Source organism: Onthophagus taurus, chromosome 1 (genome assembly GCF_036711975.1).
Source record: "Onthophagus taurus isolate NC chromosome 1, IU_Otau_3.0, whole genome shotgun sequence".
Lineage (NCBI taxonomy): Eukaryota > Metazoa > Arthropoda > Insecta > Coleoptera > Scarabaeidae > Onthophagus > Onthophagus taurus.
The window spans coordinates 26,314,322-26,333,211 of NC_091966.1; the positions used below are offsets into that span (position 1 = coordinate 26,314,322).

The 18,890-nt window shown below is 34.4% G+C and overlaps 1 protein-coding gene across 2 annotated transcripts in view; it reads left to right on the top strand.

Annotated features, from left to right (window-relative positions):
* The window catches only part of LOC111415969 (frizzled 2), a 203,661-nt gene that overhangs the window by 48,051 nt on the left and 136,720 nt on the right, over positions 1 to 18,890 (top strand). The window lies entirely within an intron of this gene.

Sequence of the window (18,890 nt, forward strand, 5' to 3'; positions counted from 1 at the left end):
CGATATTTTCCATTGAAAATCTTCGATATACTAAAGTTGCTGTACGCTATTTGTGTAATGCAATAATATTGTAATTGAATCAATTAATGTTATGGGTGATTTTAATCTGCCAACCTAATTCACACAGCCAATTTCTATCGTCGCTCCGTTGATTTTCTTAACTTTTATTCATATTGTAACTTCAGTCAATTTTAATAATGTATCGAATCTTAATGTTATATATTATATTTTATGCGCTAACGGTCGAGTTGGGAGCACGCATCCCTGCAATAATCCACTTGTGGATTCTGATTGCCACCATCCACCTCTTGAATTCTTTATATCAGGCATGTCAACCTATTTGAGTGATGGTCTCAATATTCGCTTTCTTTTCAAGAAGGCGAATTCTGAGGCTATCAACACTTTCGTAAATAGTACTGATTAGCAGACTGTTTTTGCTGGGATAGGCGTAGACAGCATGCTGGTAGTGGCTGATTACAGAGCTTATTTAAACTCGATTCAGGCGAGAGTTTTGGAAAATCGCAAGGATATCTGGTTTTTTGTGAATTCCAAAAAGAGTTCTGCATCTGGCATGCCAGACACTATGTTTTCCACTGATGGGTCAATTGTGAACTCAGGTTCTGATTTTTCTTGTGCGTTTGCAGAGTATTTCGCATGGTTCGGGTGTGTCACCTTGGTTTTCTGCTGACGCGGTTTTTAATGTTTTGACCCATCTTGACCAGTCTTCTGGCCCTGGTTCGTCTTCCTTTTTACAAGAATTTGCTACCGAATTGTCGACACTGTTTCTTCTTTTTTCAAAGTCCGAAGGTACTTTCCCAAGCACGTGGAAAACGGCTTTTATCGTTCCAATATTTAAATCCGGCAATAGACAGTTGGTATCAAATGACCGCCCGATTTCCATTATCTCGGCTATTCCCAAGGTTTCTGAAAAATTGTTCACGATTATTTTAGCCACTCATTTGCTCACTCCCTCATTACTGAACAACATGTCTTCTTGTCTTTGGGATCGGTTGAGTCTAACTTGGTGTCCTATGTTAACTTTATCCATTCTACATTAAATGAGGACTAACACGTTGACGCAATTTACACCGATTATTCTAAAGCCTTCGACAAGATTGACTATAGCATTCTTATACAAAAGCTGTCCTACTTTAACATTCCAGATGGCATTCTTCGCTGGATAATTTCATATCTAGCGGATAGAAGTCAGGCAGTCAAGATACCTTGGGCTCACATTATTTTTAATTTACATAAATAACATTTCTTTTTGTATTAAATTCTCCAAATTACTGCTCTATGATAATAAAATATTTACAAGAATTGGCTCAAGTCTTGACTGCCTAAGGGTTCAGGAGGACCTGGGCCGTCTGCATGACTATTATCACGTTAACAAACTTTATCTTAACTAGGGTAGAGAAATCTGTTATGGTCATATTTAGTACTCTTCAACTTTTAAAAATTCGGTATCTTAGTTAAAAATTGGAATACATGCGAGAAAAAAATTATTAGCTCTTGTTGCATTTGTTGTATTTTAAAACACAAAAAATTATTTTCAAAAGTAAATCAATTTCATCATTTATGGCCATCAAAACCGCTGTTATGGCAATAAAAGTTTCCACTTATAGCCACCATGATTTGTTTGCGTAGAAATCAAACGCAATTAAGTAAAATTTTTAGATTTTATTTGGCGCATAGATACAACAGAAGTTAAGGAGATGAATACATTTATTGTTTTTCAAATACGTCTAATGCGTTCCAATGATTTTTTCCTTTGTTATGGCACATTTGTCATTGTCTAACACTTTGAAATGTGTCTGATCTAAGCTTTTTAGACATTGCTAATATAGGCCGCCGCTAATATAGGATAATTATAATAATGTACAATCTTCCTTTGTTCTTTTATGGCAATAAAGTTTGTTTATTATTATTATTATTGCTCTTCAAACTCATCGTCATCCAACACGCATAAAATTTTTACACTTCTTCTTCCAACGCTCTTAACGGAAGCCAAAACGTAAATACCTTCCTGCACGTTTGTAACTCGATACACATCAATTGTTTCTTGATTTTCTGTCTCAATATTGTCAACATCGTCTAAGCTGCTCCCGCTTTCATTCCACTCTTCTTCCTTTTCTTCTTCTAAACAGTTTTCCTTTGCCTTCTTTGCCTTCTGCGCTTTCTCTACTTTATTTTTCTACATTTCCCTTTTCTTCTTTGTCTCCATCTTCAGCTCTTCTTGAATTTTCTTCTCTTTCTCTGTGAGTTAAAAATATTCCACCCATTTGTCAGACGTAACAACGCTTGGAGTATATTCTTTCTTCCTTCTTCGTACTGTCGGTTTATGGTGTGGCCAAGGAATGATATCATTGAACACTGAGGCAAGAGACTGTTTAGGCATGGCAAGTATATTCGATGTTGATGATGTTGATGGATCAACACTTTCAGCTCTGCTGTTGAAGTACTACTCCTGTAATTGTTAAGTAACAGCTTCATTCAATGGCTCTTAACACAGGCATTCTATTTTCTATAGCCTTCAACGCCTGGGAGACATTTAATGGAAAGTACTGGAACCGTTTCTGCTTATTTTTCTTAGCCATGGTAACAGAGTCTTGTAAATAAAACAAATAAAACAGAGTTGTTCAAAATCCATTAAAGCATCAAATTTAACAGAATGGCCAACTGGGTTTACGCTATTTCACTTATGGTCACGTCATGGCCATAACGGGCAAACTTCACAAAATTCGCTCTATTTATAGTCACGGAAACAAAAACACGCGATGTCGATGCGCAACGACTTCTTCAGAAATGGCCATAAATGGTACAGTGGCTATAAACGGTGCTCCTACTCTATGACAAATTCCAAAAAATAACGTTTACATGGAAACGTTATCTCTACAGAGTTAAGGATTTTGCAATTACACTTGATGCCAAATTGAGATATCACCTTCATATTGAATTCATGGAAAAAAAGGCCCTACGGAACCTGGATTTTGTTATCGAAATAAGTAGAAACTTTATCAATTTTACCAGTATTAAATCCCTTTATATGACATTTGTTAATAGCATCTATATCTCTCATCTTCCCTATTGCGATTACGATAGACGCTGTGTGGTTTCTAACTTTTAGTCCTGCGGTAGCGTCGAGTTGTATCTGATTTGATCTTTCTTTTCAAACTGGTCAATGGCAAGCTAGACGCTCCTGACCTTTTCCCTGTATTGAACTTTAATGTACCACAGCAACTCGGAAAAACATTACATCCCTTTTATGTATATCTCATTCAAACATTCATCAAAACTCGTCTATCATACGAGTTCTTAGTACTTACAATTAAAGCTTCAACCATGTTTCGCATCTCGCTGCGCTCATTTAAAGGGCTCTTATTGCGTAATGTTTAGATGCGAACTCGTATAATTATACAAAAATTTCTCAGTTTTTGTTATTTTTATTAGAAGGATGCTTAGCTGGGGATATTCTCCCTTTCTGCGTCAAAATTGAATAAATAAATAAAGTATTTTGAAACAATTAAGCTAATTGTGTTTTAATTATAAACCTATTTAGATGTAGGTTTATTAAAGATTATCTTTGTTAGAAGAAAAAAAGTTGCGCGTTTTAAATTAACACGCAGTTAGCACAGGTATAACATTGAATATTAACAATTTCATTAAGTCGTATAATTACATTACACGCTGCCTACTCGAGCTACTGTAATTACTCCCAAGTAGCTGCATAAGAAAATACGTTAGTCGTAAATCTACTCGTTTATGATGTCAGCGATACGTTTTACGGTTTTAATAATGTGATGATTTGTTTATTTCTTTTTCGACACTTACAATTTTCTTGGACTAAGTTTTATATAACTTTACTATATTTAGGGGATGATTCAAAAAGATGATAACATTGTGTATGTAACACACCTTATTCTGTGTGATAATGACTTCGATGGAATTTTATGCGTGCTTAAAATATATGAAATACATCGTTTGGTTCGCAGTTGATTGCATACTTTGTTACTGTCACGCGATGACAACTTAATCGCTTATTTATATCGGGGCGAGTTTCCATTTCAATTAGATTTGTGTGGTCATGATTGGAAAGAAATTTATGAGAAGCTTGTTCGTTTCAATGGTATAGAAAACCGGATGATATTTTTCAAGATGATATAAGTCAAAGTGATACAATCTTGTGCATAATATCTATATTTTATCCTGATAACAACAAATTTACGGATCACGTCTCAAACATAAATTATAAGAAAAAAAGTAATCATTTTAAATTCAGTTTGGGTGTAAGAATTTTTTTTTATTTCGAGTGAGAAGGAAATTTATCATAGCGTTTAAGAAATATTGCTTGAGCCTAAAAAAAGGTTTTTTTTATCAAAGGGAGACATCTTCGTTGGACTAACACAGGTGGTGGCTATCGTGAGTAAAGATCTATAACGTTCTTGGTAGCCAAGTTCCTTTGCGTTATTTAAAAATTATACTATTCAAAACTCGAATATCTATTTTTGGTGACGTTATACTAGCTGTGCAAAATTATTAAATGTCCACGACCGTTAATTTGGCTTTATAGTTATAGGAAACGACATTTCTCCCGCGGTAAACTAAATTTATCTGCAGTTGCCAGCGATTATTACATCAGTAAATTGTGTCGCCGACAAAATATCCTTCGACTGTGTGAATATTTACGTCCGACTATTGTCGGATTGTCGGGGACTTTACCCAAATATTTCTTACAAATCCGCATTTTGACAATTCAATTACTGGAATAATTTAACTTCGGACTGAAAAGTTGAGGTCATAAATCGCAAACGTAGACCAGCCAATTTTTTGGCTTGGGTTTATACCCTTCTTTGCTCTCTCGCGGATAAAAATTCCGTGCAGCGCTAAAATTTAATAAAGGCAAATGTGATTTAGTACCGCGCCCGACTGTTCCGCGATGCAAAAAGCTCGCTTTTAGTAACCTTTAATCAGACGTCCATTCATAAATGATAAGTGGGAAAATGGATAGGCTGCAATGGAATGAAAGAGAGAAGATTTGATTTTGTTTTGTACTTTTATCCTGAAAAATTTATCGTTATCCGGTAGATTTTGGTCACAAAAACCGGATAAAATATAAAATATACAAACCTGCGAATTGATTGCCATCGAAACAGATGATAACCTTTTAATGCGCTTAATAAACAAATTCGTTTTATTATTGCATACGTTATTCGCTCCCGAATGTATTCGTTAATTAAACGGTAAGCGTAACGTAGCTCGGTCCACCAAATAATCCACATTTTAATATTTAACGAACCGTGTTGTATAAATATTCATCATAAAACCGACATTCAATTAAATAAAATCGATAAACTCTATGTATTCGATCACATTCCTCTAGCTACAAAATATATTTAAAACTACCATACCAAGTCAATTTAAATCTGTACACATGTATCAAATACCAAAAACGTCATCATATATTCATTTAAACAATTAAGTATGTCTTATTTAGTTTAGAGTGCATATCAACTAAAAAACAAAAAGTATTATTAATGATTTTGCTTTTTTAAGCAGCGACTATTTTATTCCAATTCATCTCATATTACACTCTAACAGTATTCTGCTTATCTCGCTTCCATGTTCATTATCTTTTGGTGAACCTTTTCGCCATTCTCGCCTTTCCTAAATTTTCAAAGATAAAATCAATGTGATTGTCTTTGCTGACATTAAAACTCCACTAAAGCTTTAATCATGTCCTAAACGAGTTCTTTATAATTTTCCTATTGAAGAACTCCTAAAATGTCGTTCATGACGAATTTGATGCAGATCCAGCTCTGTGCTTCTATTAATTTAATTGATACAAATGAAAAACAAAATCTAATTTTTTTCTGTATGCTGTTTTCTTGGAAAGGTGAAATGCCAACTAACATTTTACTAACATTTATTTGTTTCGCTTTTTGATACAAAAAAGTTTTGATACATGAAACTTTACTTTTAGTTTTGTCTTAAACAATTAGTGTATATCTCAAACAATTGATCGTTCAATAGATATACGCTAATGTGTCTTCCGACATGGGACCGATTAAGTCCGTGTTAATCTATTCACCATGTTCCGGTGCACGCACACTTCGTGATCCTAAATTCTTTTGGTGCTTTTTACTATGTACTGATTCTCACAGCACTATTCCTTGATATTAACTTGAAGTTTATATACATCAAGTAAATTTACTATATAAAGTTTGGTTTGATTCATCATTTTTCATGTAGAACCTTTAATGATTTTTTCCCTGGTGCGAGATTTACTGCAATTGGTGTCGCAGGTGTGACAACTTTTATGGCTACCACGGTTAGTCGATTCAAAATTGCTTTCCCAATCACGGCAACGTTTTCTTTTCCTATGTATTCGCCAAAAAATGTGTTATTTTGTTTCTCCACAAATTCTTGAATAGTACATACCCCAAACTTTTTATCATGATCACACCGTACGCATGTAAACTCTGTCACTCTGTCTGTAAACAACGGGTATCTTCAGAGATATAAACTAACTATAGATAGAGTCGACCATCCACATATCTGCCTTTAAGGTTATCATTATTGTTAATTATTACTTTTTCATATACTTCGTGAATGCTATTTGTTCCCTATTCCCAACATTGTCATTTGTTTCTGTTTATTACTTTTAATTTGTATCCTGATGGTTTTTATACATGGGCTGCTATGTGACCACGCTGACGTTAATGCATCTCATTACAGCTCGATATCTGCCAATTGATCTATTGTTGATTCTTTGGCTTTTATCGTTTCTTTTGGTGTACCACCTATAATGTTGCACCTACGAGCCTCGCGAAACAACATATATATTGATTGTTTCCAAACATTCCACTTATTTGTTCAAACTACTAGTTCCTCACATTTTATATGCCTCTGCCCACAAGGTCACACTTTGATACTATAGATAGCATCTTCGATGATCCTTCCATGTCGACAACTTTCCTTATATCATTATTTTCTGAAGAGCCAGCATCCCCACATGTTATCACATAATAAGCACAATCACCTACATTTCATGTAAATTAACTGCAATCGAAGGTACACATAATGTTTCGTTATTAACTCATAGATTACACTTGCTTTAAACTTTACTTACTTTAAAATTTTTACTTGGATGTTTTATTTTCTCCTTAAACTCCTGCTGCTATACTCGTCTATAGTAATGTTTACTGAAGTTAGTTTAGGTATGGTAATTATCGCCATTTATGTAGCCAGATGTTGATACAGGTATAAAGGGTCGCCATGTGGGTTGTTCGTAACTCACCTATGACATACCAACGCTGCATTTTTTTATAATGATCATTGATTGAAGTTATGGCGGTGTGTAACCAAAAATCTCGTTCTTCAATGTGACCCATAAGCAAAACAAATTTAGTACTACTCTATATTCTAGACGTGGTTTCCACATTAATTTGCTATGAGTACTAGAACAAGGTATTTGACCTTAGTGAATTTATCGAATTTTACTTACATCTTGTCAAAGAGCACGTTAACGCAGTGGATATTATACACTGACCTATGATGTGATAGGATAGCCTTTGGTATTTGATGTGGAAGGAACACTATGCCCGACATGAATAACTAATTAAAACATTCTTTACAACCTATTGCCCACCGATATAGTTACAAGCTACATAGTTGTGATGAAATTTATCGTAAGTAAAAAGTCCGTAAATTTTAAGAAAAAGTTTTGTTTCTGTAAATCCAAATTGCTTGTTCTTTTTAATAATGAATTTTGTAGTTATATTATAACAATTACCGCATTTTATGCTAACATACTTTATCAATATTGAAAATACTATGGGAAAGATATGAATTTAGCTATCAATTAGCAGCTTTTATGTTCGTCCTATAAAACAAATTGATTTTTCTCAATGGCAAAGAATGTTTAACATCTATAAATTTTAACGTTATATGTTACTTATTTAAAACTGTTATTTATAATTAATAAATTATAATACATATTTATTTAGACACATCTAAGTAAACTTACTCCTATTCATAAACAAAAAATTCAATGCACTATTCTTCATGACATCAAGACTTCGAAGTTGATTGGCTGATAAACGTGTGATTTAAAATATATTTATTCGAGGTTCAAAACAACTTAATCTTCTTCTTCAGATGCCATCTCCGTTTCGAAGGTTGGCAATCATTAAGGCGCCTTTCACTTTTAATTCCCAATCCCTAAGGTTCCTCAACTGTGAGTTTTTAATCTCCTTCCTATCGATGTTTTTCCTCTCATGATATGTCTGATATATAACAGTTCTTTTTACATAACCGCATAATTACTTCCTTCTTTTTTGTTGATTATTTTGTCCATCCATGAAATCCTCAGTATTATCCAATAAATTCATAGCTCAAATGCCTCCAGTCTCTTTACGCCAAGCACTTTCAATGTCCAGGCCTGCATTTCATATTATCGTACTGATAATACGTAACATCTTACATTCGTATTTTTAAATAAAGGTTTACATCTCGGCAATAGAAAATCCGTTCGATTTTAACTCGTAGTCTTTCAGAGTTTGTTGTTCTCATTCATTTTGTGCTTAGATATTTGTATTCTTTTACCTTTTCAATAAGTTGATTGTTTACATATATTCTACGGTTGTGTTGAGTTGTTTTTGTTATCACCATATATTTTATTTTACTTAGCTTCAATAATAGTCCGTATTGTCCATTCACTGCGATAATTTTATAAATTAGCATCTGTAGGTCTACGACTGTTCTTGCTAAAACAACCGTATTGTCAATATACCTTAAATTATTTATTGTAATGTCGTTAATTTTAATGGATCAATCTTCAAAGGTCATATCTTCTACTCGCACTGCTGCTCTTTACATTTAACAGAGATTTAAAATTATTTTCATTCCTATGAGGCTTATCTTTCTGTTTATTAGCGTTTATATGAATCTCTAATTTTATCCAAGCCTATACTACAGTCTATGAAAGCATACGTATACATCCAGGTTTATGTCTTGGCATAGTTGTGCTATATCATTGACTGCAAATAGTGGGTCCCTGGTTCATAGGGCTTTATAGCATCCAAATTGTGTGTTGTCGCTGATGTTTGCATTTAGTTGGCTGTATATTCTATTATGGATCACTTTTAATGTATAGGTCATTAAGCTTATCATGCTGTAATCGGAGCAATATTTGCTTTCTTTTTCCTGGAAGGGTAATGAAAGCTGATACAAACTGTCATTTAGTATCACTCTTGTTTCTATGTTTTAGTAATTCCTGTATATGGTATTTATTATTTATTCTTGTGTTCTGGTATTCTATCAGAATATGAACCTTGTTGTTCTCGATCAGTTTAAGAATTTCTGTTGACAGTTGGTCTGGACCTGATACTTTTCCATTCTCAACCATATTCAGTATATATATCACTTCGTTTTATTATGTGCAGGTCCAATCCTCCTTCTATATTTTCAAGATTAATTTTTCACCTCTCATCTTTGAAGGATTGTGTAATATAGTCCTCCTATATTTCTAGGATTTTACTTTATTTCTGTGAGTATTTTCCCATTATCGTCGTACAACACATTGAGTTGATTATGTTTATTGGTATCTGCGAGTTATTTGCCTTTTTTGTGTATCTTGATGTTGTCATACTTTGCTCGTTGTATTACCTTACACTGCTGATCTTTCTTTCTTTGGAAGCTTGTATACTTTTCCAAGGGAGTAAGAATTTTATTTGTTAGCCATTCTTGCTTTTCTTTGGACCTTTCATTTTTTTAGAATCTCTTGGCTATAGAGACTTCCAACAATGAAGTAATAATCTTATGATTACTTATCTTATGATTTAATGTCGCATCATTAATAAATATTGCAAAGTAATAGATGGCAATATATTAACTTACTAAATTGTTATAAAGTTTGACTAAAGACAAAAATACTCTTTTCCAGTCAAAAACTTATAATCTGTATCGTATAATTTAGTCGAAACGAGAGAGCTAGAACAGTCCTGAATGCAATCATGCCATGTAACTATAGATAGATGCCATAAATCCGATTTTATTTAATCAAGACACTAACTTGGGTAGGGTTGATAATAATAATTGATAATAAAGTTGATAGAGAGAGCTTTCTTTAACACATCATTTCACAATTATATCGAGTACTACTAGCAGGGTATCTTATATTACACAGCGCTATGAGTTGATGTTGGAGAAACATTATGCCGGACATGAATAAATAACTAAAGCATTCTTACAATCTATTTCTACAAGATGCAATCAGCACAATCAATGTTGCAAAGTCTTCTATTATATCCAACGCGACCATAGATACATGTCATAGATGAGAATTTATATAATCCTAAGTGTTTTTAATGTTATATAGTCTTCAATCTCCTTTATTATTTGTAATATAAGATAACTTTTACCAAGATGCAAAATACAAATAGAATTAATCAGTGTTATAACACTTTATAGGATCAAGAAACATCTTGTCCATTGTAAGAATAATTGATACTATTTAAAAATAATACATTATATTCTTCATCCTCATTTTTTTCGTAGGGGTAAGACTATATGCGCCCTTCTTTTACGAATAAAGGGAATGATCTTAATCTCCTGCTGATGTTTTTAGATGATGTTTTCTACCCCGCGGTTCTATTTAATGAATTCATATTACATTTAATAAATTTTAAAATTATAAATTTTTCTTCCTTAATTCTTGAAAAGACCTTTCTGAGTAAATTTCGATGATTAACTCTGTAGCTCTAAATATTTTACATTCTAATTAAATTAGTTCTGCATTTGACGAAAATAAACGTCTGGTTGGTGATTAAAATAGATGTATCAAAGATACGATCCTACGCGCATACACGCAGCTGAACTCAACTGGGGGCGATGCTTAATTGCTGCAGAGGCGCATGTCACTTGGTCCGGTAATTTACCATCTTTCATCCCTCTCTCTTTCTCTCTTCACGTGACACATAACACCGCATCGTAACGAATCAACTAATTGCTATCCGGTTACTGAGAGGTGACAAATATGAAAAGAAAACCGTCAACAGCTTGATACTGTCGAATAGAGAAAGGGGGATAATTGCAAATAGAACTCGTGGTAATAGCTGTCATTAAAACAGACGATTTGCCGGAATGCGAAAATTGAATGCAATAACTGTAGTCACTAGAGCCCATTAACAGTTAACGATAGAGTTGAGTGCATTAATTTGATGCCAATGCCAATAAACCCGATTGTTACTAACCGTTGGGCGTTAATTGCTTCGTTATCTTTTTTTTGTAATTATGGATTCATTACAAATCCCAATTTGCCATCATTGTTAATTGTTATTGTCACAAATTTATATCTTTAACCCAGCTGGAAACATTTTAGGGGCGCCAGAATTTCCCTCACTAACTAATTCGTCTTAATTTCTTTAGACATTTTCGCTTTGTCGACGTCACACAGGTCTCCGACCGTGATGGTATCATTTGAAAGGTTTCATATTGTGCGTTTACCTCTCGGCTATTTCTTAGCCCACCTACTCTTTGTCCTTCTTTATGGTGGGTCTTTATCTATGGTTAGCTGTGGGAGAACTAAAATATAGTGTCATACTCGAACAATTTCTATTTCAATGCACCTCATTAGTGACGTCTCGTAAAATATTATAACGTATTACGTAATTGTATTACAACTTGAAAACCACTTTAAAAAAGAAGAAACTTTCAGATGAAGACAATCCACGTCCAAGATGGATCTAAAGTAATTGAGATAGTCTGTGTTTAGAGAAACACATTCTCTAACAAATGTGGTTACTCAGGTTTATAGAGTTACGTCAATCAAGATTTCCTTAAAAGCTCTTCCGAGGTGTGGTCATTTGTTCAAAGTAAGGTTTAGGAATGACATTGTTTGGTCAATCCACCCACATCGTTCTTGCATATCTACGAAGGTTACAAATAATCTCGTAAGATGCGCGTCCTGTTTTCTTAATAAGATTATTCCTACGTCAATTGTCACCGGTCGCAACGAAGTCTTTGTTAAGCCGGTTACCTGTAATTCCATTGTGGTTTAACAGCTGTCAAAGAGGATTACGTTCGACCAGTTTCGGGTTTCTTCGGCCTCTTTCTGCAAGTTCATTTAGACGACGTGGCGCGTCCCGAAGCCATTATGCACGGTTTATTGTGCAGAAAATGGTGCGGGGGTCTCCGCATGGGAGGTACTTAGAGGCCAAACACTTCTTTTAGGTGGCTATTGTAGCGATTTTGCGCTTCCTTTCTCCTATTACGCGCTAGTGTTCGTTGAACAGTCGATTGAATACATTTGGTCTTATTATGCCCGAACCGCAGGAGGTATAGAAATAGAAAGAGGGGAGGAAATGGCTCGACGTATTCAATTAGCTAACCCGGACGAATTCGACAGATTTATTCAACATTGCTGTATGCTGGTTCAAAGTATAAAGTCTCCGGATGATACACATCGAGGGGAGAATTAAAAATACGAGATTGATTTGGAGATTTGAAAGAATTAACGGATTAAAAATCAATTAGGTTTCCGTCAATCAAAACTGGTCGAAATTATTCTCAACATTAGCATAATCTTCGTTGGTGAGAAAGTGGCTTCGATTGCTTAAGAAAAACTCGTTCTTTAACGAGCAAGAAATAAAATTTACTCTGTTTTTCTATAATTCATTTATATTGTAATTGTTCATATATTTAAATAAATGAAAATATATGCAATGAAAAACTTCGAAAAAATATTCTGACATTGAGAAGTCTGTAAATTGTGATTACCACCAGAAATATAATTTAAAAAAATTGAAATTACAATTTAGCCGTCTTAAGAGCCGCTTGGCTAAACCCGAATGTTTTTAGTTCTAGTGCTAGTGTTAGTTCTAGTTTTAGTTATTAATCAGCGTTATATTGTTATATATTTTTATTGAACTAAAAGTAGAACTAACACTAGACCTAGAACTAGACACATTCGGAATTAGCCGTACGTCTCGTAAGACGGCTAAACCCGAATGTTTCTAGTTCTAGGTCTAGTGTTAGTTCTAATTTTAGTTGCTATTCAGCGTTAGATTGTTGTATATTTTTCATTGCACTAAAACTTGAACTAACACTAGACCTAGAACCAAAATTTTAATACGTATATTTAACCTTCATCTACTTCAATAAAAATATATAACAATCTAGCGCTGAATAACAATTAAAACTAGAACTAACACTACACCTAGAACTAGAAACAATCTGAAGACACACGGTTAAACCCGAATTTTTCTAGTTCTAGGTCTAGTGTTAGTTTTAATTTTACACTAGCACTATCACTACAACTAACACAAGACATAGAACTAGAATTATTCGGGTTTAGCCGCCTTGAGAAACGTTTGACTAAATCCGAATGTCTCTAGTTCTCGGTCTGGTGTTAGTTCTAGTAATAGTGCTAGTGTAATACTAGAACTAACACAAGACCTAGAACTAGAATCATTCGGGTTTAGCCGTCTTGAGAGACGTGGGGCTAAATCCGAATATTTCTAGCTCTTGGTCTAGTGTTAGTTCTAGTTTTATACTATCACTAGAACTAGCACAAGACCTAGAACAAGAATCATTCGGATTTAGCCGTCTTAAGAGACGCTCGGCTAAACCCGAATGTTTCTAGTTCTAGGTTAATTTTAGTACTAGTATTCCGCAATTATCTCAGCTATTATTAAGCTTAAGAACTTCTAACTAACGCTGCCTTAGGTTTAGATTAAGATTGTTAACGGTAAGCAATTATTTTTTATTCCATTTCAGGAAACTAAAAATTCGGGCCCTAAATATTAATTAAAAATATTGAAAAATCAAACGAAAATAATGTAAAAAATGTCTCTGTCGTGTAATATGTATAAATAAGACTTGGTGGAGATTAAAAAATTAAAAACTTTTTTGAATGGAAGTAATTAAAGCATAAACGAGTAAAAAGCTGAAAACTTTTTCACATAAAGTTTGTTTTAAAGTTCATTTAGAAAATTACACCCTAGAAAATCATCGCACGACAACATTCACTTCCTTATAAAACTCATTTAGATACGATAATTTTCGAAAGAACCTCGTTTGCTCTTCACCCATCCACTATCTGGACCGTTAGGCGCTATTAGATCGCGAATTATCAATCGCAAACACACCGGTCGTCCATCATGCAATCGCTGTAATTGCCTTTTAATGCTTTCCGCGCGAGGAAGATGATTGATGGCACTTCAGTCATTAAAATTTTAATTTCTTCTGTTAGTAGAAAGCCGGAGAGATCTCGTCACTTTGAAATTGTATAGCCGCAAAATATCACCCTTTATCCATCAACGTCACTTTGGTTTTCTGTTGCAACACGTCCTACATTGACGTATCGAGTGCAAGCAAACTGTGAGATCTAGATAATTATGATCGATCAATAACCAATTTAGCTTTTGGTCGGCGATCGAGAGAGATGATCTTCGTGAATGGAATACTCGAAATGCTGCTAAATACCGTGGCAGATTCCGGTCTGCGTGTCAGCCAAAGTAAAGAGTGAGGGAACAGCGGCATTTGCATTGCAGATCACCGTTTAATTAATTAGACCTCGTAGGTATCTCTTCGTTCATTCAGTACGGTTTCTATTTAGGCAAAGCATTCATTCGGACTACCCTCAACTTTGACTTTGTACCGAACAAAGAATGGCTACGTTAATAGAAATAGACTTGGAATGGAAATACGATTAAAAGGAAAATTCAACGAATTCTTTTTCTCCTTTGGAACGTCTTTATGTTCATTCACCGAACTTGTGGTACTTTGAAATTGTACAAACTACAATACTAATCGTAAAAGATTTTTAGTTAGAAATTTAATAGAAATTTGAAGATTTTCATTTTTCTCTGGTGGCGTAATTTCAAAGCTTGGTATCGACGTGTGAGGTCTCATTCACAACCGCCTTTTCACCCTCAGCAGGGCCACTGCTCTCTTTGTTTCTGAGAGCATTGTGCAAGACTCGAGAAATCCGTCGCCGTAAATTACGATTTCTGCAGAGGAGGACCGAGTTTGAATGGACCTCGTCGACGATGCTGCCTGACGCAGCGCAATAACCATCAAAATTTAAATCCACGCCGACGAGACACGGTGTGGTGTGATTAAAACATCTACACGCTGATTTAGTGTGTACACAAGCGGTTTTCAATAACAAAACGGCACACGTTTGCTTTAGAAAACCTCATTGGAGAGGGCGGCAACACATTGAATAGTGCGGTAGCAAAGTCGCGTCGCCGTCGCGGTAACACCGCATTCAACTACACCCGCCGCTAACCAGATTTACACGTGTAAAGAGGCGCTAAAAGAAGTACGACCTCGACGGATGATTTATCTCTGCGATAATGAAATATACTCATCGTTGGATGGGTTTCCCAGAACGCCACAACGTCGAGTATTTTTAAAATTCGTCCCTCCCAACGCCTCTGATATTATGCCGATGACATATTTAGTGCATTCTCTGTCTGTTGTTGCGATAGGATTAATTGCGTGTTTTGTTTCGATAAAAATATACAACCAGGATATCCGCAAAATTTATGTTATCTAATGTTTTTACACATTCTTTTGAAGTTTATTATTTATTAGTTCAACATCAAAGTACCGACTTTTGTGATAAATTTTCACTTTAATTTTAATATTAATAGAATGTAATGTGAAGGTCAACCTAGGAGAATATTTGTTGTTTGTATACAACTTTTTTTTATAAGAATTTAGAATATTGCATCCCAATCTTATCAGTACTGCTAATCTATTACTAAGTTCTTGTTATAACTCGGCGAAAACAACAAAATGAAGCGAATGATTTTAAGAGACAATGAATTATTCTTTCTTTCTATGAAATCTTTGTCATTAAACAAAATTAAGATTTAATGTAGATGTTAATTCAGTATAATTGAATCAATAACCTAAATATACATAGATACACCATGGAGACTGGATAATTACTTAAATAATTAGATAATTGTCAGAAGAGAAAAGCATTAGATTTCCTTAATTATTTTCAAATTATCAAACAACTCAACAAGAAGAACGATCAGATATAATTGTCATGTTCTTTTCATAACATGTATCACATCTCCTGTTTTATAATATTTGTTTATACCTCCATGTAATTAATAACAGTTATTTTTAATGTTATATACTGTTTTTTTTGAGATTGTTTTTGACTTTGCTAACTGTTTGTAGATTCGGCTGAAGATGTTAATATTATTATTTTATTGTAATCGGTACAAAGTACATAATTAATGCTTACCAATGAAATAAGAACCCTATAGGGGTGTTTAAAAAATGGTCAAGTATTTGATCCTTAACACACTATTGTCCACATTAATAAACACAGGTCAACAAATCAGTTGTTAAAAAAAAAGAATTGATTTTGAATTGTAATCTAAAGAGAACTTACATCCTCCCATATTTGGGATAACGCATTATCTAAATACATAAAATAAGATTCAAATTGTAAAACTATTAGCCTAAGAAAAAGAGGAAGGCCAACATAATGTATAAATCCAACAAGTCACCAGGAAACTACATCAACTACATAAACACAAGAAACAGAGCAAATAACAGAATGACGGAAATAAAGAGAGGAGTTGAGACATTCGGAGCAGTTAAGCAAAGAAATGGAAAATGACCTATATAGAACCTTAGAACGAATATGGAAAATGGTCAGAGCAACAAAAAGGAAAGTAAACAAAACAGAAGCGCTAAATAATACATCAGTGGACAAGTGGACCAGCTACTTTCAAAGTCTTGGAAGAGAAGGTAATGTCACTTTCGTCGAGGGTCAAATATTAAAGAGAGCAGATCCTGAAGATGTTGAAGAAATAGAACAATTTATAATGGGGAATGTGCCGCTAGAGAAGAAAAAATTAAAAAAACGGCAAGTCACCAGGTCCGGACAATATCCCCAATGAACTGCTAAAGTGGGGAGGAGAAGTACTAGCAGAATAACTCACGGAGGTGTATAGTAAAATACTGTAGGGTGTACAAACTCCAGGGAGCTGGTGACATAGTATTATTCTCCCACTCTTTAAGAAAAGAACATCCTCATACTCAGAACCACAGGTGTTTCGAGAAAAATAAAACGTCGAAGTTGGTTTCTTCGATTACAACTAAAACAAAGACACTTACTAAAGAACAATTACCCTTGAATGTGAATGTAACGCAGTGTGACAGCCTCAGCCCATTGCTCTTCAACGTCTTAATGTATGGCATCATAGACAGTGTTGCCGTTTCGGTACAATTGTACTGAATTCAGTACGATTTCATGGATAAAGTACATGAAAGTAGCAATCCAGTACAAAATTTTGTAATCGGTATAATTGTACTAAAATCAGTACATTTTTATGGAATGCAGTACCACTTTTTTGAAGTTACCAATGAGCCCAGTGATAAACTAATACGTTTTACAAGTTTTGTTTCACCTAAAAGAAAAGGTCTCCTACTTTCTCTCTCATTGCAGTAAATTTTTTTCATTTTCAGTACGAATTTTGGTACATTTATTTTTTTCGGTGCGGCAACACTGATCATAGGGCAAGTGCGGCAGGTAAAGATTACGAAAAGATGATCTAAAAATCATATGCTACACGAACGACGCAACATTGGTTGCAGACACAGAGGATGGACTACAGTTGCTACTTCAGGCTATTAAAATACAGGTGGAAAAAATCAGTGGAAATAAATCTTACTAAAACAGAAATTAAGGTAATAGCTAGAGACTCGCGCAGATGTAAACTAGAAATTATCTGCCACATGAGAGAAGAGCAAATAACAGACTATGGAAAGCACTATGAATGACTTTCTAAAGAAACAACTGCATATCTACCAAGCCTAAAGCGAGCATATACATAAAAAATTTTGATCGTGAGTCAGGCCAATAATGACATATACTGCGGAAGTGCGGATCAGTGAAGAAGCAAATGAATTCTTGAGGAATGTGAAACAAAAGATGTGATTAGATAGTCCAAGAATATATTCAAGTTAATCCAAGAATACTGCCAAGAATTTCCGGAAATTGCAGACCAACACCCAAAAGTGCGCCAAAACAGCCTTCAACAACATGGAGAGATAGCTGATCGTTCGCATCACAAGAAATGCAGGCGGAACAGAATGAGTAGAACAACCGGCAAATAAAATATTAGTTTTCTTTAATTACTTCTTTCCCACCTCCATTTCTTCTTTTCCTTTGTGTTTAAGTTAAGATACATGTTATTATATTTGACGACAAAAAATTTTTCGTATGTGATTTATCACTCAGTTTTTTCCGCATTAACAACTTGCTTAAATAACTAACAATCATCTAACACTACGTTTTACGTTTTGAATTTCACATAGGTATTTTGCAAAAGTTCTGTGCTTCAACAAGAACTGCATGATGTAGTAGTTTGCGTCTCCCTAGTTTTTCCCTATTCACATGTTCAAGTTTCAGATTAGAGTCCTTGTTCGTTCCGTGCTGTCACTTCATCTTGAATGTCAATTCCTCAGAAGATTCACAGATGATTTCGAGAGTTATTGCCGAATCTATAGTGTATCTACTACATTTACTACATTTTGTGTTTATCGATATTTCGGTAGTCTGTATAGTGTACCTTCTCCGAATTGTGGCTGGGTATATCGATCATTACCCCACCTAGGAGAGACCTGCACTTCGTCAAGATGTTGGCTCAAATTAGTCATTTGAGCTTTTTTTTTAATTTTTATGGCGTGCCTAGTTACACCCAAGTATTTTATTGTCTTACTTTATTTGTGTTGACACTCCTAGTCCCATTTCTATTAATTTCACTGTTGATTTGTATAAACTGTTGTATTCTAACTAGTTTCTGCCTTTTCCTATTATCACAAGCGATAAGTCGTCTGCAGAGACTGCTGGATTT